At 46.1% G+C, this 20,004-nt stretch overlaps 1 protein-coding gene across 15 annotated transcripts in view; it reads left to right on the top strand.

Annotated features, from left to right (window-relative positions):
* Positions 1 to 20,004, top strand: part of TENM4 (teneurin transmembrane protein 4) — a 3,083,677-nt gene that overhangs the window by 2,294,118 nt on the left and 769,555 nt on the right. For 4 of the 15 annotated variants that reach the window (XM_073019785.1, XM_073019817.1, XM_073019822.1 and 1 more), the window contains exon 1: positions 8,045 to 8,697. The exons of 4 other annotated variants lie outside the window; for them this stretch is intronic. The gene's annotated coding sequence lies outside the window, so the exon portion shown is untranslated. Of the gene's footprint in view, positions 1 to 8,043; positions 8,698 to 9,097; positions 9,356 to 20,004 lie in introns of those variants that run through there. 7 more of the 15 variants (XM_073019824.1, XM_073019819.1, XM_073019812.1 and 4 more) reach the window with 4 other exon arrangements.

Here is a 20,004-nt window from a genome sequence, read left to right as displayed (position 1 = left end):
TGCTGGGACTCAGCTATTGTTATAGGCACGTATTCCTAAGTTAGGCTTTCGATCTTGTCTACCTATGAAGTTACATTCATCCACAAGGACTCAAATATAGAAGTATGGAGCCCTTCTCAGACCATATTTAGTTTGCTTTAACAACAGTATGGAGGTTTCTCAACAAAACTAAAAATAGAGCTACCATATAATCCAGCAATCCCACTACTGGGTATTTATCCAAAGAAAAATCAGCATAACAAAGGAATACCTGCACCCCCATGTGTATTGCAGCACTATTCACAATAGCCAAAACATGAAATCAACCTATCTGTCCATCCACAGATGAACAGGTAAAGAAAATGTGGTATATATACACAATGGAGTACTATTCAGTCATAAAAAAGAATGAAATCCTGTCATTTAGCAGCAATGTGGATGGAACTGGAGATCATTATGTTAAGTAAAATAAATCAGGCACAGAAAGACAAATGTCTTATGTTCTCATTCATATGTAGGAGCTAAAAAAGTGATCGTGGAAGCAGAGGGTAGAACAATAATTACTAGAGTCTGGGAAGCATTGGAGGTTGGGGTGAAGAGAGGCTGATTAATGGATACAAACATACAGTTAGATAGAAGCAATAAATTCCAGTGCTTCATAGCACAATAGGGTGGCTATAGTAAACCATAATTTTGTGTAGATTTCTTTTCTTTTCTTTTTTTTTGAGACTGAGTCTCACTTAGTTGCCCAGACTGGAGTACAGTGGCATGATCTCAGCTCACTGCATTCTCCACCTCCCTCAAGTGATTCTCCTGCCTCAGCCTCCTGAGTAGCTGGGACTACAGGCACCCACCACCACGCCCAGCTAATTTTTATATTTTTAGTAGAGATGGGGTTTCACCAGGTTGGCCAGGCTGGTCTTCAACTCTTGGCCTCAAGTGATCCACCCTCCTCAGTCTCCCAAAGTGCTGGGATTACAGGTATGAGCCCCCACGCTCAGCCCATTGAGTTTATATTTCAAAATAGCTAGAAGAGAAGATCTGAAATGTTCTCAACACAAATAAATGATAAATGAGGTGATGAATTATCCTAAATACCCTGATTTGATCATCACATATTGCATGCATGTATCAAAATATCACATGTTCTCCATAAATATGTACAATCATTATGAATCAATGAAAAAGTCAAATGTCTTTTAAAACGTATGCAAGTATAAAAAGTAATACACCAATTTCCAAGATATTATACACATATATACACCTATTTATATTGAGATAAATACATCTATTTTCAAGATGTATTATACACGAAAAATATAATGTGGAAAACAGAACAGGGTATAGGTCCTAATTGTCCGACAGATTGATAAGGCCTTGAAGTACTGAATTGCAATCTGATTTGGGAGTAGTAAAGAATTGATTTTATAGGGTTGTTGTATGGATTAAATGTATGAATATGTGCAAGGCTTTAGGTCAGCGTCTGACACATCATTTACATGACCATCATTAGAATTACCCCACAGAGGCTTTGGTTATTTAGTGGAGGCTCTTTTGTTTATTCTGTCTGTTTCATTCTTGATTACCTCACCCATGGTCCTCGGGACAAATATGCAGATCTAATGAAGGCTGCAGACTTGTAAGACTAAGAAATGGATGTAATTTACTTTTGCAGACGACTGGCACCTGTCACCTGATGCATGAAAAAGGCAAATTCACATGAGTGGCAAGGAAGTCTGTTAGGCAAATGATGGGAAGATATAGGACAAAAAATTGGCGCATCCCTTTTGGAGAGTATCCCATGGTATTAAGCATGCAGGAGAATGCTTTAGGAGAGCTCTTTTTAAGGAGACCAGCCCTCAGAAAGAAATATTATGCAAGCAATTCAGCTGATACAGTGCCTCTCTGTTGTGAGAGTGGAGCCTGACCTAATCAGGGGATGCTTCCACCACGGAGTTTTGCCATCTCGTTACCTTTGACCACAACAGATGCTGCTGTTTTCTGATCAGTGTTTTCCCTGCTATCTGGGAGCAAATGTCAGTGGAGGAGTACAATCTGACATCAGAACCATTATAGGCTTACCTGAATTTGAGCCCCACTGCCCAAGCCATATGCCCTCAAAGGCAGAAAGTATACCGTTGGCATGGAGATGGAGTAAATTTGTGTAAAATACCCCCTATCAACAGTGCATAGGTATATATATATGCTTGCAGGCATTCCACTGCTTAAGAAGGATGGGAGCCCACATTCATTCATTCATTTTAGAAATATTTACTGAACACTTACTTTGTGGCAAGCACTGTGCTAGGTGCTGAGGATCACAACAGTGAACAAGACACTCCTGGTCACTCTACTTCCGAAACTTATATTGATTGCAGTTGGGCAGATGTTAAAAGTAAAAGGAATGCAGAAACAAGTAACTGCAGCTTGTAAAATATGCAATGAAGGAAATAAACAGGGTGCAACCATGAAGAGTAATGGACAAGAGTAGCCATACCATAAAATGTATTGCCGTTCATGCAGAGCTCACTTCACTGCTATTATTATTATTATTATTATTATTATTATTATTATTCTTAATAGAGTTGCAGTTTCGCTCTTGTTGCCCAGGCTGTAGCGCAACGGCACAATCTCGGATCACCACAACCTCCACCTCCCAGGTTCAAGAGATTCTCCTGCCTCAGCCTCCCGAGTAGCTGGGATTACAGGCATGGGCCACCACGCCTGGCTAATTTTGTATTTTTAGTAGAGATGGTGTTTCTCCATGTTGGTCAGGTTGGTCTCAAACTCCTGACCTCAGGTGATCCACTTCAACCTCCCAAAGTGCTGGGATTACAGACCTGAGCCACCGTGCCCGGCGCACTGCTGGTATTATTAATTGTATCTGTCCATCCATCCATCCATCCATCCATCCATCCATCCATCCATCCGGCCATCCATCCATCCATCCAACACAGCGTGGTAGCTAAGAGCAATCCAAGGTGGACTTTGGCCTTGCCATTTATTAGTTATGTGACTGTATAATTTGCCTAACTTCTCAGTTTTCTGACCCATTGATTAGGGATAATAATTACATCTACCACAAAGTATAGCATTACAATTTAAATAAGATAATGCTGTTTGCTCATCCCCTGGCACATCACTCAATGCATGCTAGCTATTGTTGTTATTAGCATTCATTTCTTCACTCGGTGAAGAAATATTTACTAAGAACCTGTAAGTGCCAATACTTTGCTAAACATTTCAGGATGAGGTGTGAAATGGAGGACAAACTCTAATCATTTCCCTAAAAGTGAGTATGTATGGTGAACCCAAGCAGAGGCTTTCCCCTTATTTTCTATGAGATGATCCAAAAGTCATTGTTTATCACCAAATCCCCAAACACTAGCTTCTAATTCCTATAAGACAGAAAGACAACTCACAGGTTAGACAAACCTCACAGAAAGACAGCTCACAGATTAAACGGAGTCAGTCAGACAGAAAATCACCACCAGTCTCACCTCGTGGCTTTTAAAAATGGGGCTGTGCTGAGACAGGCAAGTGGCTTGGGAGTTCTGGAAAGCTGGATTCTGATTCTGATTTGGCTGAGCCAGAACCTCACAAGCCTCAGTGTGCTCACTCTCCCTCTCTAGTTATCACAACAATTCTATGTGATAACACACCGTGGAAGCTCCGGCGCCACACAGAAGACTCTCCAAGAATGTCTTTTATTCCTTCTTTTAGTTCTAGCCCCTGCTCTGACTCTTTGTTTGAACCTCTCTGGGTCCCTCTTCCTCTTGGCTCACACTGGAAGTAGGATTCCAGCAGGGGTGGGTACAAGGATTGAGTCTATCAATAGATGTGGAGGCCCTTTGAAAAGGTGAAAGGGCCATGCTGTGTATGGTGATATTATTATTAGGTTGGGGAAATTACCCACAGGGTAAATATTTCTGTGAGATGAAAAATCAGAGATGCAGATGGAACCTTATGAGGGAACTATTTACAGTAACCTTTCCAAAGACCGAGACTATCCTCTGGCAGGCACTTTTCTCACCCTCTAATTATGGAAGTTTGATGGCGTTTATCAGTAGGTGTCCAAATCCTAAGTAACCAACTTGCATATTTGATGTGGTGTCAGACAACAGGCATGAGGCATTGCCTCTTGCTCCTCAGTGTCTTCTTGCTTTGAAGTACTTACTCCCTGAAACAATTTTCTAGTAACTGCTGGACTCTGAAGGGAAGGATTTTTTGCAAATAAATACATTTGCTAATTAAAACTTGCCCTTTAAAGACTCACATTTTCTTGACCCCACTATATGTTTTCTTTTCCTTATAACATATCACAGAATCAATGAGGGCAATGCAAACATCTTTAATATGTACAGTTTCAACAGCTCTCATAATGTATCTGCCTCTGTAAGAATGCCCTCTCCTCCTCTCTAGCCCAGCTAAGAATTTCCCCTGATTTGCTAAATGCCTCCTTGTTTCACTCTCAAAGATAAATCTCAAAACGCAGTTACTCTTCAGGAGGAGTGGGAAGGGTGGATTGAAAAGGGATACAGTCGGGGGGTGGGGGGAATGATCATAGCCATGTCTTTGTGTTTTTTTAATGGCAGCTTTAAAAAGTTTTTATAATGGAATAATGGATGTTTACAGTAGGAAGATTATAAAATACCAGAAAAAGTATAAAGAAGAAAATATATATTACTAATAACCCCATCACCCAGAGGAAAACACGGTTAATATTTGGCATTTTTTTCTTCAGACTTTTCTGCAAGAGGGTTTTTATGTAGCTAATAATTTTGAATTCTCTTTTAAAATATTATATATGCCAATACTTTTTTATGGCATGAAAAACTGCAAAAACACTTTCGAGTAGCTGCATAATATTCCAACAAAAGCTGTCCTCCAATTTACTTATTTTATTTGACCATTTAGGCTGCTTCCATTTTTTTCCCATTATTACAAATAATGTACTGTCATTATATCCAATCTCCTGTTTTTCTGGGTATTACATAGTGCTGGCTATTTGGAGGTCTTAGGCTGAATTTTACAACTAGTGTTTCCTATGGCACAGAGCAGCCATACAGGAGAATCTCAGGTTAGCTATAGAGTTAGATTATAACATGGTAGCAACTGACCTTTTTTCCCCCTCTAAAATTCTCCCTGAATTCTACTTCCTCCTGAATACTCTTGACATTGCAATGAGTAAGTACCACCTTCCATTGAAATATCCAAGCTTGAAAACTGAGTGTCACTTTGGGCTTCTCCTTGCTACCCCCATCCAATCAGAAACCAAAATCATCCTTAATCTCTCTCAAATCTCAACTCCCTTATCTGGCTTCACTGCAGCTGCCTTAGTTTACCTAAATGACCTACTTATTCCTGCCTCTAGTCTTCCTAAGTCACCCCAGTTAATCCATTTCTCTACACTGCTGCCAAATTATCTTTTAAAAACACACTTAAGATCACATCCTTCCTCTTCTTAAAAGCCTTCACTAATTGTCTACCCTACTTCTACCCCAGTACCTGAACTTTCAAGATGTTCGGATCCTTAGCCTCCTTCAGGCCCTGTCAAAATCCAATCCTAGACTCTAGAACTCCTCTAGACTCCTCCAAGACCCTCCCCCAATATGTCCAACTCTGCTATGAGTATCTCATACTTTTGTCCATGTCATCATACTGTTACCTGTACCTAAAAAGCATCTCCCCTCTTTTCATGGTCTAGCTAATTCCTTGCCTTCAAAACTCAGCTTGAGGCCAGGTATGGTGGCTCACACCTGTAATCCCAGCACTCTGGGAGGCCTAGATCAGAGAATTGATGGTAGTTGAGACCAGCCTGGGCAACACAGTGAGACCTCATCTGTAAAACAAACAAACAAAATTAGTTTGGTGTGGTGTGGTGTCACGTGCCTGTGGTCCCAGCTACTCAAGAGGCTGAGATGGGAGGATCACTTGAGCTCAGGATGTTGAGTCTTCAGTGAACCAAGATGGCACCACTGCACTCCAGCCTGGGTGACAGAGTGAGAAACTGTCTCAAAACAAAACAAAAAACAACAAATTCTCAGCTTGAATGTCACCTCCTATGGGAAATCTTCACTTACTCCCAGCAATTCCATTGGGCATCCTTCATGATTAGATTCAGGTTATTCATGTCTACCAGGAATATCACAGAAGTGATATGTTCTTCCAGTGTACTATATCAGGGGCCACATGATGTCTACTTGTCACATTCCTGGTAATACTGATTTTAATCACTCAACATGGAGTCTTTCAGGTTTTCTATTGAAAAGCTACTATTTTCTCCTTTGAAATTAATCAGTATCATGTGGGCAGATACTTTGAAACTATATATATTTTTTGTTTCTCAACATACTTTTACCTACTTTTACCCACTACTTTTAGCATCTGGGTCTCATTTTTCTCACTGGTCAAATGAAATGCATAGACTGAAAGTGGTTTGCAAAATTATCACTCTCAAAGATCCCTTTCTTATACTCCCTGTGTTGGATCTCCTATAATGAAAGAAGTTGTCCACCAAACCAATGTTACTCCTTCAGGTACATGTGTCTCATTTTCTCAGTATACATTCATGAAACATGCCTACTGAACTGTAAGCTTGGAAAACAAGGCCTGTTTGTCTCACCAATGAATGCCGAGACCTATCACAGCACCTGCCACAAAGTAGGTGGTCAACAAATATTTGTTGAAGGACTAAATCTAACTGCCAATCACAGCTGATGCCCAGCATTTGATGTCTGCAGTGAGGACACAAAGTTGATAAATGCTATTCTAAGGCAGAGACTCGACATTTTAGTTAATCTCAGAGGCTTTGTCACTGGTCACTGTACACTTATCATAAAGATTTTAAAAATAGATTGGACAGATTGTGTGGAAACTTCCCACCCACCCCAGCCCATCCCTGCCTTTCTGAGATGCCCTAGTTATGAGATGTTGAAGGGGCATTCCAGCACCCCACGTTTATAATCTGTGATGCCTTTATAATCAGCATATGGCAACTGGCTAGACAGTCTCCTCACCACACAGAAGAGTTTTCAAAATAGCCTACCCCTCCTTTCACATTTATGTGAAATTAGCATTGTCACATTTCCTCCTTCATTAACTACTTTAGATCAGAGAGACACAGTGTAGCAGAAGATCATGAAGTTGTCTTAAAGAAGGAAACTAATGTAAATTAAGTGTCTCATATACACCCAGTGCTTTCTTTCCATTGTTCTCTCTTTTAATCCTCACCACAACTGGTGAAGTCGGTATCATCCATTTTATAGATGAGAAAACTGAAGCCGGGTAAGGGGAAATGGCTCGCACTAAGTCCTACAGCCAGCAGGCAGCAGGGCTGGAGTGGGAATTCCTCCAGTCTCTTCCCCAAAGCCCTTCCAAGTTGCCACTCAGTCAAACTACCACTCTCATCACATAAAAATGCCCTTCTCTTGGAAATGTGCTTGCCATCACGATCCAGACATTCGAGGGACAGAAATCTCTTGGACTGCAATCACTGCTATTTTTTAAGTGATTGTTATCACGACTCAGTAGCTGTTACCATGGTTTTGGGGAAGTTGTCCGAGGAAGGAGGGCCTTTCTTTGGGCATCTTGCATGCCTGAGGAAGGAACTCAAGATCTTAGTTCTTAATTACCTCTGATTGTGCTGCAGTAGCAACTTGAAAGAGACCGTCCCTAGAAAAGTGTTGGGGTGGGGGGTGTGGAGTAACATCCAGCGGGCAGGCAGAAGGGAGGCCGTGGGCCCCAGAGAGACCCAGGGAAAGGCGAAGAGGAGGGAGAGGAGACCAGACCCTGCTACGGGGACCCTGGAGAGAATGTCAAAGGAGGAGGAAAGAGAACAAAAGGCAAGAGAAGAGGAAGTACAAGGAAGTCCAGAAAGGAAAAGAGAAAGTTTCAGAAAGGGGGAGAGAAAGCAAGCAAGGAGGGTAAAAGAAGAAAGAGATCAAGAAAGATACCGAACTGAGAGACTCGGAGAACTCGAGAAAGCAAAGGAGGTAAAAGGAGAGAAGATGGAGAAGGCGACGGAGAGGAAGGGGGAAGGAGAGAGAGGAACCGAGACTGGGGTGAGGGAGCGGCCCCGCGTGGCCCCCGGAGAGGCGCCCATCACCTGCGTGGCGCCCCCCGGCGCCGGAGGGCAGCCCTGCTCCCAGCGCCCGTGCGCCGCGCGGCTTGCCGGCCTCATAGGATTGGCTCCCGCCTCCCATTCATGTAACCTGCGTGTGCGTGTGCGTGTGTGTGTGTCTCTCTCTCGCTCGCCCTCTCTTTCTGTGTGTAAGAGAGCGAGGGTGGGGGACGGAGGCAGGCAGGCGAGCAGGCAGGGAGGGGAAGAAGAGAAGGGAAGCTATTAAACACACACACACACACACTCACACACGCGCGCGCACACACCCGCCCCAACCCCCCAGAAGCCTCGGGATTGCAGCTGTTTCATGTGGGGCAGCAGTGCTGGCAGGGACGCCGGCCGGGAGCGGCCGGGAGCGGGAGCCGGGCGTGCGCGCGCGGCTGGAGGCTCGCTGGGGCTCCGCTCCCCGCGGGAGCTATTGTTGGTCTCGCTGGAGCTGAGTGCAGAGCCCGGACCTGCTCCTTCCTGGGCGCCCTGCTCCGGCTCGCGGAGCAGTGGAGCCGCGCCGCCGAGAGAGAGAGGAGCCACCGGCGCGGCGCCTTGCCTCCCTGCCGCCCTCCTCTCGGCTTCCCCGGCGGTAGCAGCCTGCAGCCACGGTAAGGCGGCGTGATCCGCTCTACGGAAAAGCGCCTTGGGGACCGCGGCGACGCCTCGCCAGCTCCGTCGTCCTCTGCACTGCTGGCCCAGGCAGGGTTCGGGTAGCTCACCCGGCTGCCGAGGGCTCCGGGAGATGTTTGCCTGCTCCCCTGGCCCGAGAGGAGGGAGGCTAGGGCGCGGGTGGTCGAGGGGCAAGCTGGTCTGGAGCCCCGAGCCGCCGCAGCCCCCGGAGCCCGCCGCGGACTGGAGCCTGGGAGCAAGGGCTGGGGGAGGGCAGGGAGGTGGGAGGCGGGTGGGAGGGAGGCGGCGCGCCCCAGGTTCGTCTGCCTCTCCCAGCTCCCCTTCCCCGCCCCAGCCCCGTCGCCTGCAGCCCCTCTGCAGACCAGCCCGCCCCAGGCTCCCGGCTCGCGAGGAGCCCGCGAGGCAGCGCCGGGCTTCAGCGGCTGCAGCCTGCCCTGCGGGGCAAGTGCCGGCTGCAGCAGCCCCGCACGGGCGGTGGTTGGAGCTCAACCCGGAGATGCGACCCGAGCTCCTCGCCCTCTGCAACCCGTGGGTCGCCCGCGTCTCCTCACCGGACGCCCGGCCGCGGTATTGACGTTCGTCTCGGAGCCAATTGAGGCTGCAGCCGCCGGATGGACGCTTGGAGGGCTCCCGGGTGTGAGTGTGACTGTGTGACTACTCTCACCCCCAGCTTCAGGAAATGTGCCCAGGGTTGAAATGTGATCACCGAGCTCCTTAGTCATTTTAATTGCCATTTTTAAATGCGGTCGTTACATTGGAGGAGCAGACGGGAAGGTAGTGGGGTGGCGTGTGTGTGTGTTTGTGTACACACACGCCAACAGAGGAATACACAACCAACTACTTGGGTGAAGGGCAGGGGGTTCAACTAGTGAGTCCTTCTTGGCGGGGTGGTCGGGCGAGTTAGCTGCCTGCTGCCCGCCCCTTCTCTGCCTGCCCCCGCCTAGGCGAGGTTGGAAAGTACTGGAAATTCAACTGCGTGATGCTTAACTTTGGAAATTGGCTCCCCTTTCAGGGCAAAACGTTAAGGCGATTTATGCACCCGCGTCCATGTGGATAAGTGCCTTACTGTTCATTTGGGTAAGGAGCCCTCAACAGTACCGCGCCAACCCCCCACCCTATCTCTAACTCCCTCCCACCCCCTAACCCTGGAGAGAGGGTTTATAGAGATGCAGTTATCCGTAAACCATCAACGCACTGAAAGGGGCGCAGGGAGGCAGCCAGGGTTTTGCCGGAACCTGCATGCTGGCTTGGTGTTTGACTAGCACACGAGATCACCCTGCTGCTTTGTAGAAGGTGGCAGTGGGGCACGCTCGGGATTCCGATCGCCGGGGTGGGGGGTGGGGGGAAGAGGGTGCCCATGTACTGAGCTCTCAGGACGCGTAAGGAGAGAGATCTGCCGAACGGCATCGCGGGCAATTACATAAGCTGCTCGGTGATTACCCGGAACTGTGATGCGAGCACCCGGTTCTCGAAAGACAAGCCTTAAAGTTTGCCTGCTTGGGGAGTGTAAGTACCGGGGCGCTCCCACCCCAGCCCGGGTAGCTAGGATACGCCTCGCACCACGGCGCCCACTTGTGCGATGGGCGTAGGGTGCTGATGCTGCTGTCCCCAAAGAACCGGTTACCGAGGCAAGGACTCGGTGGGGGCATCCGGAATTGATCGCAGAGGAGGAGTCAGTCAGAACTCAGGTTTCGTTGAGTCTTCAGAGCTCTAAGTCTTCTCTCGGAGGTGTTGGAAGGCCTTCCAGGGAACGCCGTTTTCAGAAACTGACTTGGTGTCCTAGGGAGCCCCAAAACCCCTCTTTTCCGCCCTTCCTGGGCGCCCCTGCTCGTCTTTCACACCCTGTGCCCTTCGCGTGTTTAGAAACCTGCCCGCGGTGCCTGGTCCCCCTTGGAGATTCCCAGGCAGCCCAGCCATCCAGGCCCAAGCTGGCGAGGGGTTAGAGGGAGTAGAACGCTGGCTCCGCCGGGCTGCCACCCTTACCTACACCTATTCCTGGTTTCCTGGGCTAGCCCGGCGCTGATGGGGACGGGATGGGGCTGGGGCCGGGTATGGCTTCAGTCCCCTCGCCTCTCCCCTCTGCAGACAGCAGTTTGCTTCTGTTGCGTTTATTCTCCCCGTCTCGCCGCTTCCCTCCAGCGCCGCAGCTTGTGTATCACGTTGATAGGCTTTGATAGAGAAACCACAGTAAGAGTGTGCTTTTAAATCTTGATTTTCGTCTGTAGAGGGATAAGCCACCCCAGCCCTGACAGAGCCTTGGGGAACGCTGAAGTCTGGGACACATTGGCCCTGAACTCTTCCCTTCCCCCTAGCCCGCAGTCAGGAGATGGTGGTGTGCATGGGTGGGGAGTGTTTTGTTTTTGCCACATTCCAGCGTCCTGAAACCTCTTGTCCCCTCCCACTGAAATCCCCGATCTGTCTGAATCTGTTCCGTGCTGTAAAATAAATCCTCCCTCGCGCAGACCTGTGGGGCCCTTCGGATTTCCTGCCGCTGCCATGATCCTTAACAATGCGATTGCAAAGCCAGTGCTCGACTGGAAAAAAATCCCCAGGTGCCAGCCGGCCGCGCCTTGACCTTGCTGAAGGAGCCTTTAACCCGGCTGCCAGAGGGGCTCTGGTCCAGCCGCGGGAATCCAGGAAGAAGAAGGGCGCCCCGGAGGCGGCTGGGTTCGCTCCCCGGACAGGGCGGGAATCGGGTCGCGGCGGGGACGGCAGAGAGGGGGAGGGGACCGGACTCCGCCGCAACCTGTTTGCCGGCGCGCAGGGCCCGCGCATCCCCACTCCCTCGCCCCGGCCCCTAGTGACCCGCCTTCCCCACCGGCCTCCAGTTGTCTTCGGGGTACCGGAGTCGGCCGCGACTCCCTCGCGCTCTGCGCCGGAGTCCGCGGGACACCACCAACTTTGGGCTCCTCGGTGGCCGGAGCAGCGGTGCGAACCAGCAAGGCGGCCGTGTGGGCGGGGCCTGGGCGGGAAACTGGAGCCCAGACTACAGCATTCCAGGCCAGGTTCCAGCCGCAAGCGCCGCGCCGCACAGTGTTGAGTCCCGGCCGCGCCTTTCTCCCCTCCCCCGCCCGGCCGCGTTCCTCCGCACTCACAGCGCGCTCCGGGCCCTCTGCGCTTCGGCTTTCAGCGGGAGCCCTTCTTGTCAAAATTACGAGGGGTGTTTTCACTGGTGGTGACAGTGGGAACTAGTTTTCTGCGCGCCTGTGTGTGTGTGCATTTGTGTGTGTGTGTGTGTGTGTGTTGGGGAGCAGAGAGATTTGCATCAGAGGCACACATAGCGCAAAAAACGGGTTTCCAGGTGTTCTAAGGGAATGCTGAGGAAGAATCCGTTTTCTCTGGTGAGGGTGTTGTCGGGAAACCCTTACACTTAGTGGAACTGGACCTGTTGGAGCTGATTGCCTAGAGTGAACGGGTGTCTCCCTTAGCGGCACCTTGCGTGCAGTAGGTCCTTGGAAATGTTTGGGGAACTGAAAGTCCTCAAGAGATTCAGCCAGGACTTAGGGCATAGATGTTCGTGTGCTTTTAGGGAAGTAATTCGGGGAAGCTTTTATTCCCAGCATGTGTCTTGAATTGAGGGGAGGGCAGGTTGCGGAGGGCTTGTGGAATTGCCATCTTCTGTGGTGGGGAATCGGGGAAGGGATCGGGGACGGAGAGCTTCGGTTTTCTAGAAAGAGTTCTTGGATTATTCCTCTGCTCGCATCCTGTTCTCATCAAGGCCTCTGGGGGTGGAGGTAAAGTGGTGCAGTAAGCCGATCAGTCACCCTAGTAGACCGACCTTGACCAGTGCGAACCCCAAGGGGCAGAACTAGTGCTTGGTCTGAACAAGAACCATCAAAGGATAGTTCTGTAGTGAGTGGAGTGGCCTGAATATGAGCTAGAAGGCTAGGTATTAGAGTAGTGGGTTCCCACGGACTCTCCTCCAATAGAATCTGATTCTATTTGGTATAGTCGCCTCAATCTTTGGTGGTTTTGTGGGAGTAAAATGATACGATGTGACTTTAATCCCTTAACTATTGGGTTGGAATCATGGCTCTGTGACCTTAGGCAAATTGTCTTTGGAGCTTCAGTCCTCTCCCCTGTAAAATGGCACAATATTGTTTAGTTTGCAACACTGTCCATATTAACATCGCTAAGGCCTCTGGCATACTGTGGTGCCTTCACAGATGATTGTACCCTTCTACCTCCTTATCCCTTTCCAGGAAACATCCTGCATTTGTTGGGTGGAGACTGGGCAGAGAAATCAACAGCCCCAAAAGAACCACTAACCTTGCATCCAGCCTATTTAAAACCAGCTTCAAATGCTTGAAATGAAAATATCTTTTCTTTTCTTAGGAAAGTCATTTCCAGTTTTGTTAGAATTTGTGCTTCATGGAGTCCCTTTCTCTGACAGCGTTGCATCCTCATGCAGATTGGCATGTCACGTAACCCAATATTTCCAAATCAAAAGTTACAAATAAGGGAAAAGAAGGTGATTAGGAATTAAAGATTGTTGGGCAACATAAGCCAGGGACTCAATTTAAGATGCCAGCTCACACTCTAATTGTGCTAGAGGTTGAAGGAAAATGAGATTTGATAAGCACCAGTGGTGCAAGTCTCCACCTGGGTACTTAGCCCCTGTCCTGGTCTAACAAAGAGCTACACAGCCCCAGCCCAAACCTTCTGTAGTTCCTGTCCCAGTACCTTCTCCCACATCCGTTAATCTAAAAAGTTAAACAAAAGAACAATAGGATTTAAATCACCTTCTTGCAGATTTGATTCCAAGAACCTAGCAGGGTAAATCAATGTCAATTCTAGATTTAAGGGGCTGATTTTTACCTGCCTTCTTACATAGTCTATCAGCTTGGCTTTGATTGTAACTGAAAGCTGAATCACTCCATCTTTGCTTTGCACTGACAGATGGGCTGTGGGGGCCACTTTGAAAGTAACATGCCCCAGTTCTCAGGGAGCCAAGCAAACACAGATCCCTGAATGTTCTCTATAAGGAAAATGTCTAATGAAACAATGTAAATATGTGTGCCTATTGCTCCCTGGGTTATATATTTATTACTTTTTTTCCTTTTACAGTCTTTATTCTAATGACCAAAGTAATATGTGCTCACTGCAGCAAATTCAGGCATTACACAGAAAAGCAAAGCCAAAATGTTACACCCAACATTTTGGGTTGTACCTTGTGACTTTATGAATGTAGAAAAAATGATGAGATCCTAGTATAATGTTTGAATGCTTATTTTCATCTAATGATAAAGTATGCAAATCTTTTCATGCTCTAACTTTTCCTCCTATGGTGATATTTGTAATGCTACATAGACCCCCAATGTTATAGTATGGCAGATATAATTTAATGAGTACCTAATTTTTTGACTTTGTGTTTATTTTTCATTTTTTATTATAATAAGACTGTAGTAACCATCCTTGTAGATACTATGCAGTTTTAGTATTTCCTAAAGATAAATTCCTAGAAAGTAGCATTTCAGGGTTAAAGGCAGATACCATACTAAAGCTTCTGTCACACATGAAAAGCAGTTAGGTAAACCGTGATGTCTCCTTCATCTTTTTAACTAGAATATGGCTATTTACTTTGCAGTCCATTACAGGCTTGGGAGCCCAGGTGGTAGAAGAAGGCAGGGGTGACAGTCAAACTTCAAGCAGGGAATTTGCATAATTTTGAGCTGTTCTGCTGAACTGATACACAAATTCTTTTTCCAAGAACATTTTTCTTCCCTGGCTCTTGGAATCATCACTTTCTGGAGTGCTTCAGCCAGCAATGGAGTTGAAATATGTAAATATGTTCCTCAGCATTGTAGGTGGGGCTGGCTCCATGGTGAATGACAAACAGTTCCTCCGAGAAGAGTGTGTGTCTTCAGCATTTACTGAGGCTGTGGATTTCCCCCTCCCACCTTTTTCGTTCCCTTTGGTTCAGAGGCCTTAAACTGGCCTGGGAGATCTTACAGAGCAAACAGTTGAGACTCTAGCCCACAGCTTATCTCCACCTGCTGTATGGCATTTTACTGGGAAAAATCAACCCAACGGATTCTCCCTTCACAGTCCCAGGGCACAATCAATCAATCAATCAACATGTCTACATGCTATTTTGAAAGTGGAAATTGTTAGGCATCTTGTCCCCTCCTTGCGTGGTTCAATCCAATCAGAGGGTGCTTTTGCCAGTCCCCTCCTCATGTGTGGGATTTCTGTGACCCAGAAAAGATACGTTCCCTGTAGTTAGATAGCTAGTCATTTAACAAAGAATTCAGTGGAACCAGTGGGGGAAGTCCGGTCCTCCCATTTCCAAGGTGCCCCCATGCTCAGCAGGAGACATGAGGAGTTCCTTTAGATCAGGTAGACAGGTCACCTCAGGATTGTTTCACAGTGTGGTCACCACAGAGGGAGCCCGCTCTGTTGGTTGACTCTGACTTCAGACAACAGTTTAGATGCCGCTTTGATAGTTATGCCACTCTAGTTTCACTAGGGAAGGTGAAGGGATGTTTCTATTCTTTGTCATGTTCTGAACATCAAATCAGAGCTTTGCTTTCATTTGGAAAACAGAAAGGAAACAGGCCGTATGGGATCTCCAGAGCAGTGGTCAGCACCCCAGTTCCTTTTCCTGTGTGTTCTGCACTCGCTTTACACAATGGCAGCACTGTAGCCTAACCCAATAGTGCAAAAGGGTATCAGAGGCAATTGGTTAATCATTAAAATCCTTAAGAACATTAGGTTTTAAGAATGTTTTTCTTTGAAAGTCGTTTTTCTCGCTGTGGGATGAGTGTTGATTTCTGAAAGGCTGGTCTTGCAGCCCTTGAAAGTCAAACAAAAGGGTTGCAGTTAGTACATTTATGGCTTTGGGTAAACCTTGCCAATTCCTGATGCCACTTTTCCTCACTATAAATTTGGGTTGGGAGAAGTGAGTGGTTTCCATGTTTTGTTAAGTTAGTGCAATCTCAAACTCTAAGGTGCACACTCCTAGTTCTGGAATCTTGTTAAGATGCAGATTCTGCTTCAGTTGGTCTGGGGAGGGGCCCAAGAGTCTGCATTTCTCGCCAGCTCCCAGGTACTGCCATGCTTCTGGTCCATGGTCCACACATGGAGTAGCAAGATTTCAAGCTATCTACTGCTCTGACATTATTTCCAAAAGTATTAATCATGATCCCTGGATGTCAAGAGGAGTTGCTTATATTTGTAGAATGGCACTATAAAGTGTCCATTCTTTCATTTTAGATTTGGGGAATAATCTTTATTTCCGCAGACAGTGGAAATAAAGTGCAGAGGGGCAGAGTCAGTCCTCTCATCCTGTAGTCGTATAGGAGATGGAAAATGAGGCAAGAACAAAATGAACACATACTCAGTGTTTTCTGTGTATCAGAGAAACTGAAGCTCAGTAAGGCTGAGCCCAGGGTCACGCAACTAGAACTAGCATTTGATGATAGGCCTCTCTGTCTCCTAAATCCTTGTTTCTCCTAGAATGGCAACTTTGTAACTTTCAAGAATGCCACATAATTAAAATTGATAACTTAGCAAAGCATTTTCCCTTTAGAGGTCCTTTTTCTGGGCCTACTTTGAGAGTGGATCAAGACATGTAAAAATTTGCATCATTATCATGTAAGCAATTAAAGTGCTTAAGAGCTTAAAAGCAATTTGTTCAAGTTGGTTAAATATCCACCCTCCCCAATCTTGTTTGTATTATTAATTTACTCATCAAACTGTGACATCAAAACTATTGTGAAGGTAGATTTCAATATCTTCTGTTTGGTAGAACCTTTTAAATGCGAAGGGCTTGTATTGATGAGGTCCACAGTGAAAGGATCCAGTTCAGGGTGAGTCAGAGAAACCAGCTTTTTACTAAACAAACCCAGCTCTGCTTTGGCCTCTGGATGAGAACTGATCGTTTAAACGTTTTATTAACGTGCAATTATTCTGAGAACCAGTCAGCAATGCAGCTCTTTGCAAACATTAATTAGCTGATCCTCACATCATCCCACATGACAGATAAATAGCATTAACCTTGCATTTGAGAAAACAAATGGACACACACAGATGAGGGAGGAAGAGGGCAGCTCTTGCCTTGAAAGAAATATGGTAGAAGTAGGTGGAATTAGAGGACCACATGACTTTTTTACTTTATCATATTTATTGAGAAACGCACTAGATAATCTAGAGCTATTCTATGCAGTATAGTAGTCACTAGTCACATTTTAAACTAAATTTAATTAAAATGAAACAAAGCTAATCATTTATTTCCTTGCTTGCACAAGCCAGATTTCAAGTGCTCAAGAGCCACATGTGGTTAGTGGTTGCCATACTGGATGGTGCAGTTATAGAACATTTCTATCATCGCAAGACATTCGATTATTAAGGCTGGAATTTTAAAAAATGCAAAGATCCTTGCCATTATGAACTCCAATGTAAAATTTCCTAAAACAATAACTGACACATGGCAACTACTGAGTAACTCAAGTTCTGGTGAAGTTCTTTGGGCTAATGGTTAGGGACCCAGCTTCTGGAGCTAAAGAACTGAGTTCAAATCCTGGGTGTGCCACGTACTGAATGTATGACTACAGGTAGATGACTATTTAAATGATGTACGACTATCGGCAGACTATTTGAATGCTCTATGCTGATTCATGCTGCTATTTTTCACTTGTCTTATTAGCTAAGATTATTTTTAAGGCAGTGTTGGATCCTGGAGAGGGTGCTGGGAGACAGGTACTCTCCTTTGCTGCTGGTGGAAATGCAAATTAATATACCCTTTTAGGAAAGCAATTTGGCAGTAACTGTCAGTAGACTTCGGAACACTTATTCCCTTTAGTCCCGTATTCTGATTCTAGGAATCTAGCCAAAGAAAATAATCAGAGATGGGCAGAGAAGATTTAAGAATAAAAATGTTCATTGCAGTGTTATTTATAAAAGTGGGGAAAAAGGTAAACAATTGGATGGAATAAGTAAAGTGTGGCCGAGCCTAACAGCGGAATATTATTCAAAGATTACGTGTTGTTTTGAAAATGTGTTTTGTGACAAGGGAAAATGCCATGATAAAAATTATGTTTTAAAAAATACTAAGTGCTATACTGCTAACCCCCAAAAGTATTTTTAAAAGTAGATATTTGTTTAAGCAGGACTAGAGAAATAAAGTACTGAGTAGTAACTTATGAATTAATAGAATTTTTGATGTTTTGGGGAAGATTGTTTTGACTTTTTTCTTTATTAAGTTTTGTGTTTTATTTATTTATTTAATTTATTAACTGAACTAACCTAAGAGAATTGGCAACTGTGTGTCCCTGTGCTCTTTCTGCTATAGAATGCCTTAGAGATTCCTAGCTGCTCCAAATCTGTTTTTTTCTAGCATGTTTGGAACTTCTGGCTTATCTATTCTAGACTTTGTCTGCTTTCAAGGCCTAGATGTTCTTTCTAATGTTAAACCTTAATTCCTGTTTATGGCCATTTAAGTACATTTCCACATGTAGTAGGTGATTCTGACTGAGCAGCATGGGGTATTGCAAAAGACGTCAGCTTCACAGATGGAAAGAACTAGGTTCAGGCCCTGAACTATCATCACCTCCTTGCCATGGACCTTGGGCGACCCTTCTGTGCCTCAGTGTCCTCATCTATGAATAGGGAAGCAATAGAATCTATCTCATATCTCATGGCTGTGTGGATTGTGTTCACGTCAGTGGGACATCTGGCACATGAGGAAACGTAAATGTCTTCCATGTCTGGGGTGCAGCACCCTCCAGAATGTACACTCCTTCAGTGCTTGTACCACGCTCTTGAGATTGTAGGATCATCACTCTCCCAAAGAGGGAGAGGAGGCATCATGTGGTTACTCAACATGACCCCTGCCATAAGGGCTCTGAATGGCAGAGCCGGGACCTGGACAGATGTCTGACAGACTCCGAGTGTTGTGCTCTCTCTGGTACAGGTTTGGAAGTTCTGTTCCCACCTGGCTCGTTGTATTTTGCTTATTGATTTCCCTGGGCTGCCCTTCATTGTGATGCCATTAGCCCCTCAACATTTCCCAGCCCTTTTTTTTTTTCCCCAGGTTGAATGATTAAAACAAATATGCCTAACTAAAAAGTAGTCCTACATTGCTAAGTGACAGCAGCCAAGCCACATTCCAGGAAGAATGTAAACTGCTCACTAGTGGTTCAGCTCACTTTTTGCCACCTTGAAACAATGTCTCCTCCCAAATTTCACCTCTTGGCAGCTTGAAAGAGGCACTAAATTTGTCATCAGCTACAACCCCCAGTTCTCTCACTTTCTATCTGTGGGACCTTGGGCAAATTACTTAATGTCTGTGTGCCATAGTTTCCTTGTCCATAACATTGGGATAATAATCAATCTTTGGCAGGGTTGTTGCTAGGATTATCATGCAAGAATCTTTGTGACAGTGTTGTGAGTCCTTGCCATCCTTGAATCAGCACCATTATTTCCAAAGCTTTAGAAGTAATTTATTGAGGTACCACTAAGTCACTGCTTCCTTTTTCTCTGCTACTGATGGTTCTCCCATATATTGCGGTTAAGTAAAATGTTTCCTAAGGGCATATAAGACAGTGAAAAAATGCCAACCGGTTTCGGGTTGAATTTTCTGCTTTGCCACCTACTAGCTGTATGCATTCAAGCAAGTTCCTTAGATTCTCTGAGCTTCCATCATTTTTTCAGTTAGAAAATAGAAAATAGAAGTGTCTACCTCCAAGGGTTGTTGAAGTAGCTTGGGTAGTGCCTGATAATCGGTGTCTATGTGAATGGTAGCTCCTGGCATTGCTCTTTTCCCCACTATCTCCCCACTGCTCAGCCGCTGGTCCGCTGGCTCCTGCTTCTGGATCCTGTCAACGTAGTCCAGTGGTGGGTGCAGGTGTTTATTGGGGAGGAGGCGGGAGGGGGAAGGATGTGGATGGCAGGGTCTATAGGAGTCTGTTGCAGGTTATTTCAGGTCAGACTCTGAGAGGACCCCTAGCTTCCTTGCCCCTGAAAATAAAGTTGCCTGTAGACATAGAAAAACCAAAGGGCTCTAGATTTAGACAGCAGATCCTGGCTCAAATTCCAGCTCTATTTCTTTGCGACCTTGCACCAGCTTGATCATGTTAAAAATGAGAATGATATTCTGCCTGTTTCTCTGAGCTGCTGTCAGGCACTAGATTTAGAGTTACTTGACCCTGACTGTGCATTAGAATCACCTAGGCGCTTTTTACCAAAGACCAGCTCCATGCCCCCACCATGGATTGCTCGACAACTGTGCCAGGTGGGACCTAGTCATCAGAACTCTGTAAAGCTGCCCAGGTGATTCTAAGGTA

The sequence above is a fragment of the Chlorocebus sabaeus genome, chromosome 1 (assembly GCF_047675955.1).
Source record: "Chlorocebus sabaeus isolate Y175 chromosome 1, mChlSab1.0.hap1, whole genome shotgun sequence".
In the NCBI taxonomy this organism is placed as follows: domain Eukaryota; kingdom Metazoa; phylum Chordata; class Mammalia; order Primates; family Cercopithecidae; genus Chlorocebus; species Chlorocebus sabaeus.
The sequence above is the reverse complement of the archived record's forward strand: the minus strand, read 5'-3'. Positions and strand labels throughout refer to the sequence as shown.